The sequence below is a fragment of the Heptranchias perlo genome, chromosome X, assembly GCF_035084215.1.
Source record: "Heptranchias perlo isolate sHepPer1 chromosome X, sHepPer1.hap1, whole genome shotgun sequence".
Taxonomy (NCBI): domain Eukaryota; kingdom Metazoa; phylum Chordata; class Chondrichthyes; order Hexanchiformes; family Hexanchidae; genus Heptranchias; species Heptranchias perlo.
In genome coordinates, this window is record NC_090370.1 from 21,020,103 (window position 1) to 21,028,006 (window position 7,904).

The 7,904-nt window shown below is 45.8% G+C and overlaps 1 non-coding gene across 1 annotated transcript; it reads left to right on the forward strand.

Annotated features, from left to right (window-relative positions):
• Positions 1–7,814: 7,814 nt before the first annotated feature.
• On the forward strand, positions 7,815–7,904 carry trnar-ucg (transfer RNA arginine (anticodon UCG)). Its single transcript is given in 2 exon segments — positions 7,815–7,851; positions 7,869–7,904. It is a non-coding gene; the product is annotated as a tRNA-Arg (tRNA).

Consider the following 7,904-nt stretch of genomic DNA (forward strand, 5'->3'; position numbering starts at 1 on the left):
ACCACCCTTTGTGTGTAGAAATGATTTCTAATCTCATTCCTCAAAGGTCTGGCTCTAATTTTTAGACTGTGCCCCGACTCCGAGAATCCCCAACCAGCGGAAATAGTTTCTCTCTATCCACCCTATCTGTTCCCCTTAATATCTTTTAAACTTCGATCAGATCACGCCTGAACGTTCTAAACTCGAGAGAATACAACCCCAATTTGTGTAATCTCTCCTCGTGACTTAATCCTTGAAGTCCGGGCATCATTCTAGTAAGCCTACGCTGCACTCCCTCCAAGGCCAATATGTCCTTCCGAAGGTGCGCTGCCCAGAACTGCTCACAATACTCCAGGTGCGGTCCAACCACGGTTTTGTATAGCTGCAGCATAACTCCTGTCCCCTTGTACTCTAATCCTCTAGATATAAAGGCCAGCATTCCATTAGCCTTCTTGATTATTTTCTGTACCTGTTCATGAAACTTCAATGATCTATGTACCTGAACCCCTATACCCCTTTGGACATCCACTGTTTCTAACGTTTTACCATTTAGAAAGTACCCTGTTCTTTTCTAATTTTGATCCAAAGTGGATGACCTCACATTTGCCTATATTGAATTCTATTTGCCCCAGCTTTGTCCATTCATCTAATCTATCAATATCCCTTTGTAATGTTATGTTTTCATCTAAACTGCTTACAATGCCACCAATCTTTGTGATATGAGACTTTCCATGGCTTCATCTAAGTCATTAATAAATATTGTGAATAATGGAAGCCCCAAGACAGATCCCTGCGGGACTCCACAAGTAACATCCTGCCAATGTGAGTACCTACCCATTATCCCTACTCTCTGTCGCCTTTCGCTCACCCAACTTCCGAACCAAGTCCGTATTTTTCCCTCGATTCCATGGGCTTCGATCTAAGCTAACAGTCTCTTATGTGGGACTTTATCAAATGCCTTCTGGAAGTCCATATAAATATCATCCATTGACATTCCCCTGTCCACTCCTTTAGTCAGCTCTTCAAAAAATGCAATCAGCTTTGTCAGACACGACCTACATTTCACAAATCCATGCTGGCTCTCTGATTAACTGAAAATTCTCGAGGTGTTCAGTCACTCTATCCTTAAGTATAGAATCCAACATTTTCCCCACAACAGATGTTCGACCAACTGGTCGATTATTCCCTGGTTTCCCTCTCTCTCCTTTCTTAAAAAGCGCAGTGACATGTGCAATTTTCCAATCTCGAGGGTTAGTTCCTGAATCTCGAGAACTTTGAAAGATTATAGTTCGGGCATCTGCAATGTGCTCACCTCCTTCCTTTAAAACCCTGGGATGGAAACCATCTGGTCCTGGGGATTTGTCACTCTTTAGTGTTGTTATTTTCTTCATTACTGTTATTTTACTTATCTTAATTTTATTGAGTCCCTGTCCCCGATTCAATATTAGTTTTCTTGCGATTTCCAGGAAGCTATCCTCTTTTTCTCCTGCAAATACTGACGCAAAGTAATTATTCAACACGTCCACATTTTTCCATTGTCAATTATCATATCCCCACTTTCAGTTTTTAAGGGGCCAACACTGCTCCTGACCATCTACTTTCACCTAATATAACTATAAAAGTTTTTCGTATTGGTTTTGTTATCCATTGCGAGTTTCTTTTCATACTCTCTTTTTGTAGCTCTTACTATCTGTTCTGTGACCGTTTGTTGATCTTTGTATCTTTCCCATTCGCCAGGATCTGTGCCATTTTTTGCCTTTTTGTATGCCCTTTCATAATGTCTTATACTGTCCCTTACCTCTTCAGTTGTCCATGGCTGGTTTGTTTTGGCAAGTAGAGTTGATGCACCTCAGGGGTATAAACTGATTCTGTATCACGTTCAATGTTTCTTTCAACATTTCCCACTGATGATCAGTCGTTTTACCCATTAACAGATTTGCTCAGTTTACTGTGGACAGTCTCTGTCTCATCACATTGAAGTCGGCCTGACCCAAGTCTAGAATCTTAGCAGCTGATTCACTTTTTTCCCTTTCAAATATTACCTTGAACTCGTTCATGTTATGAACGCTTTTGGATAGATGTTCTCGCACAGTCAAGCTGTTAACTAAATCTGGTTCATTCCTCATTCGAAAATCTAGAATGGCTTGCCCCCTTGTTGCCTGTAGGACACACTGCTGCAGAAAACTATCCCGGACACACTCAATAAATTCACTACCTTTCTGACAGTTGCTGGTGTGATTTTCCCAATCTATGTGATGGTTAAAATCCACCATGGAAACCACTATGCCTTTGTTAAACGCTTGTCTAATCTCTGCATTTATACAATCTAGCACTTCAGAGCTGCTGCCAGGGGTCCTGTACACAACTCCCACTATAGTCTTGGATCCTTGCCTATTTCTCAATTAAACCCATAAGGTCTCTTTTGCCTGTCTACCCCTCGTTATACCCTCCTTGATCATTGAAGTGATTTCATCTCGAATCACTATGGCTTACTCCTCCACCTCCTCCATTTTCCCTATCTCTCATGTAGACCTTATAACCTGGTATATTTAGTTCCCAATCCTGACCATCCTGCAGCCATGTCTCAGTAATAGCTATCTTGTCATGCCCTCCAATTTGAATTTGTGCCTGTAGTTCATTTAATTAATTCCTCATACTCCGTGGGCCCACACCCTCGCCTGACCTTCAGCTTTGATGCTTGGTTAATCGCTTTAAACCTTCTAGTTTTCACTTTATCTGTCGTATCTAAAGTACGTTTTCTTTCTGCTGCTCCACGCCTTTCCCTTCCACTTGTTCTTGAACAAGTATTTGTACTATTTTTAATGTAAATTTCCCCTGGGTCCTCCCGTCTCTTATTTCTGTCAACTTTACTCTCTTCTGACTCCCCGCTCAGGTTCCCATCCTCCTGCCACTCCAGTTTAAACCCTCGCCAACAGCAGTAGCAACTCCCCCTGCGAGGCTATTAGTCCCGGATCTGTTGAGGTGCAACCCGTCCGGCTTGTACAGTTCCCACCTTCCCCAGAATCGGTCCCAATTCCTCAGGAATCTAAATCCCTCTCTCCTGAACCAACCCTCCAGCCACGCATTCACCTGATCTATTCTCCCATTCCTATAATCACTAACACGTGGCACTTGGAGTAATCCTGAGATTACTACCCTTGAGGTCCTGCTTTTTAACTCATTTCCTAACTCCTTATATTCTGCTTGCAGGACCTCATCCCTCTTTTTCACTATGTCGTTGGTACCGATATGGAGCACGACCTCTGGCTGTTCACCCTCCCCCTTCAGAATGTCCTGCAGCCGCTCAGTGACATCCATGACCCTGGCACCAGAGAGGTAACATACCATCCTGGAATCACGTTTGCGGACGCAGAAACGCCTGCCTGCTCCCCTAACTATAGAATCCCCGATCACTATTGTTCTCCTGACCTTTCTCCTCCCCCCTCTTTACAGCTGAGCCTCCCATGGTGCTTTGGACTTGGCTCTGTCTGCACTCCCCAGAGGAACCCTTTCCCTCACCATTACCCAGATCTGAATACTGGTTGAAGATTGAGATGCCCTCAGGGGAATTCTGCACTAACCCGGACCTCGAGCTCCACCAGCTGTCGACACTTCCTGCACATGTGCTTGTCCAGGACACGGGAAGAGTCCTGGAGTTCCCACATGGCACAGGTCGTGCATTCGACAGGTTTGAGCTGCCCTGCCATGCCTTAATTTATTAGATTAACGTGAACAAAGCAAAAACAAATTACGGTTATTTTTGGTTATATGACTCGAGTTAAGTAGTTTAAGCTTTAATTTTAATGAGCTTCCAGTAGTTTTACATTTCAAGCTTTTAATTCAACTTTACCCAATTTCCAAACTCAGAGAAAAAAATCGAAGACTCACCGGCCAATCACCTGTGACGTCACTCCTTGTTTTTTTTCACCGATTGCCTCTGTGCCGCTCGGAGTGCGGGTCGGCCTTCGAGTCTGGGCCTTGAGCAGTCTCCGAGTCCTGCGCTCTCTCCCAGGTCTGCTCCCGCCTGCAGTTCCGCTCGGAGTGCGGGTCGGCCTTCGAGTCTGGGCCTTGAGCAGTCTCCGAGTCCTGCGCTCTCTCCCAGGTCCGCTCCCGCCTGCAGCTCCGCTCTTGTTCATCCCACCCACTCCTTGCAGACACTTCCAGCATCATGGACGTGGGCGGTAGAATGCAGAGACATTCAGCGCTCCAAATCAATCCGTGCCGCCTCTCACCGAAACTCGGGAACAATGTTAACCATTTCAGCCTCTCAGATGCCGATGTTTCCAATTTCATCTTGTGCAGCCAGAACCCCTGGTGATTTTACAGTCACTGAAGTTCGCTTCATTTTCCCCAAAGTTTGGTCTGAGAGAGAACAACGAAAAATAAAGGAAAAGTGAGCGTTTCCTCATTGGTGGCGAAGCAAAATCGCTGCTTTCATTCCTTCCACCGCTGGTCTTCCTGCGGACGATGAACCTTCTGCACTCCGCTATTTTTATCTAAACAACCTGGGACTGGAAACCATTTGAATGTGAAAGTGGGAGCAACAAACTGGATCAAGCGGATAGGTGGGGCTGGATATTGCAAAACAAACAGCGAAGCCACGAGGAGCAGGTCAGCTGTAACATCAGAACACAAGAAATAGGAGCAGGAGTCGGCCTCACGGTCCTTCGAGCCTGCTCCGCCATTCAATAAGATCATGGCTGATCTTCGACCTCGACTCTATTTTCCCGCCCGATCCCCATATTCTTTACACGACATTTCAAACAGAAGAATGCCTGTTTCACGAAAAGAAGAATTGTGTGTTCGGTTCTTCAGATTTAAAGATCTCGTGCCGCCTCTTTTGCCATTTCATGCTGTCGCAAATCGCCTCTCTCTCCGGCGGATTAACAACTAAACTCACACCTGCTATTTCAATATGGCCGGCCAGAGGACCCAAAGTGCCCACATGAGAACAGTAAGAAGGAGAAGCTCAATGGAACAGACCAGCTGGACCTTGAACTCCGGTGGAAATGTTCAGAAGCAAAAGATCGAACTCAACACTTCGGCATTCCTCGAGCCTGATACCATTATATAATACCGCATGCTGACCGATTACGCTGCTAAGGCCGCATGGTATTAATACTCTCATTAAACACCCTCATTTTCGGCCTGGAAGGTTGTATGTTCTTTCAGACAGGTTTCCAAGTGGATACATGCAGCCAATTGCCGTTCGGCTGTTGGTGTTTTTGTGGTCCAATTCTTGCCTGCCACACGGGAAGCGGGCATTCGATTACCACCCAATGCAGCAGCATTTTCTGCATTCATGACATCGCGTGAATTGGGATAAATTCATATTTAGCTTCAATCTGCAAAACATCTTCAGACTTTTTCTTTTCTCCAGGTGTGTTGCGTTCACTTAACCTCGGCTTCTATACGCAAAGGGTGGGAGACGTTTGAAACGCACTTCTGCAGATGGTATTTGATGGTCGCTCACTTGTGAATGTTAAATCTGAGATTGATAGATTTCTGTGAACCAAGGGTATTAAGGGATATTGGGCTAAGCCGGGTATATGGAGTTAGGTCACAGGTCCATATCTAAATGCCACTGCCTCTTGCTGCCTCCTGATATGCGCCACCTTCACCTGCAAGAAAGCGGGACGTGTGTCTGGGTGATGTGCCTGTCATTGTTGAATAGCTGCCAGCGTGTGTCACCTATGAGTTGTGGGTGGGCGGCTTGCAACAGTGGTAATGTGTAAGAGTGAGAGGAAGCCTCTGGTTACAAGAGTTGAGTACTGATGGAAAGAGTTTGTTGGTATTTGGGGGATGGGGGTGTATTGCATGGTGCAGTTGGTCGGAGATGAAACTTGAGAATTGCCCTCACTCAGCTTGACTACTCATGTCAAAGCATTGAACTTCTTCCTGCACTGCATCCATGTTCATGATGTTGTGCGCCTGGCATTGAATTCGTCCCCCGCTGCCTCCAACTGCCTTTTGGATATCTGTCTGGAGGGCCTCTTGCCCTCACCCACCCCTGCGGATACATCATGCTCCTCCTTCTGTTCAACTCCTGCACCACCGACTCTGAGCATCAGCAGAGAACCTTGGTGCATGCACCCTCCAGGACTGGTACCAACTCAGATCGGCAGATTGGTGAGGTCTGGCGTGCAGATCGGAGGATGTGGGATTTGGTGGTGTATAACTTTTATTCAATGTTTGAACATAACTCATCAGTGTGCAAACATAGGGATGTACCTGCATCTTTGTTTTACGTGTACAACGTCTAATCTCTGTTCAGACTCCGTTTAGACAGTGGACTGTTATTTTAAGCAAATAACAGGTCCCAGCTGCCTTCAAGCGATTTCGAAGAAACATCCTCCCTTTAAGAGATTGAGCTCCCCCGGGCGGTGGAAAGTGTGAATTGCAAAGATCCCACGTGCAAGGCCCGGAATGGAACACTGATTTCAGGTGAGTCATCGGGCCAGCCGAATCTTGCGTCCTGCGTGCCCAAGGGTCATTGGGCGCGGAGTAACAGCGCATCACGCTACCTGCGCCCAAAAACGGCACTGATCCAATTCCCCCCTCCCCCCCCCCCCCGCCCCACCAACGTTTCCTGTGTGTGCCAGTCGACAGGATTCGGATATGGTACCTGGCACATGGGGCCACAGGAAGAACGAGTCCACTTAGATTGCCCTCTTCACACCTCGGACGTCCCAATGCGCTTTACAGACAACAAACCACTCGTTGAAGTGCAGTCACTGCTGACATGTAGGAAACGAGGCAGCCAATTTGCACACAGCAAGATCCCAAACACAGCGATGTGACAATGACCAGATAATGTGTTATAGTGATGTGACTGGAGGGATAAATATTGAACAGGGTAGCAGGGAGAACTAATTACCCTATCAGTTCGAGTTTGGACCTTTGTAATGTTTTTCTTTCCTTATTTTTATCTTCATCAGATTCCAACTGATCAGAAAACTGACAACTGAACTCTCAATGAATTTTCGATAAATCTGTCACTCAAAATAAACAATGTTAGAAATAAACCGGATTGAGACGGTTCACTTCAATTCAGTGAAACGTCGAATTCCGGTTAAACCGGCGCGGCGGAGTCACAGCAGCTCATCGCTGATCTGCACCTCAACTCTATTTAGCGAAACAGAAACTGGAAAATTCATGTTTCGAGACGAGTTCACTAATTTCCTGAAAAATGAATATCACTAAACCAGCAAAATATTCCCTGCCCTGATTAAAGACACAGTCGAACATATCGCAAGAAACCCGCGAATTTATTATTACACGGATAGAATACCGTGCTCAATATTAACATTAACACTGAGCGCTTTACCCCGTGGTGCGGGACCCCGTCCGCGTTTATATTTACCAAAAAAAAAGAAAACCATAAAATAATAATCTCACCCGGCGGAATTGGGGATTGTTCGTATTTTACAGGAAAGGATGAGGCCACTGGTCCCCTCAGGCTTGGATAGTATATTCTGTTCACATTCTCCGCTCGGTGTTGTTCTCCGTGTACATTTTCCGTTTCCCGATTTGACTTTGTTTTATTTCCCGTCTCTTTATTTTGCAGACTGAGTGCGAAAGCGATTGCTTTAAAGGCAAAACGTTTTGATCAAAGATTTGAACATTGTTTATTCTGATTGTAGGTTTCTCGGAGACCCAGCGGGAGTTCAGTTGTCAGTTTCCGGATCAGTCGGAAACAGTGGAGCCAACTTGCTGCAAGAGAGAAAACAATAAATGAACAACGTCAACAAAGCGAAAGGAAGAGAAAGAGACAAGCAGAGGATTAACCAGCCCTGCCCAGCGTTTAGGATCATTTGGTGAATCAATTCGTCATCGGCCGCGTGGCCTAATGGATAAGGCGTCTGACTTCGGTATTAACTCGAGTTGTTATCAGAAGATTGCAGGTTCGAGTCCTGCCGCGGTCG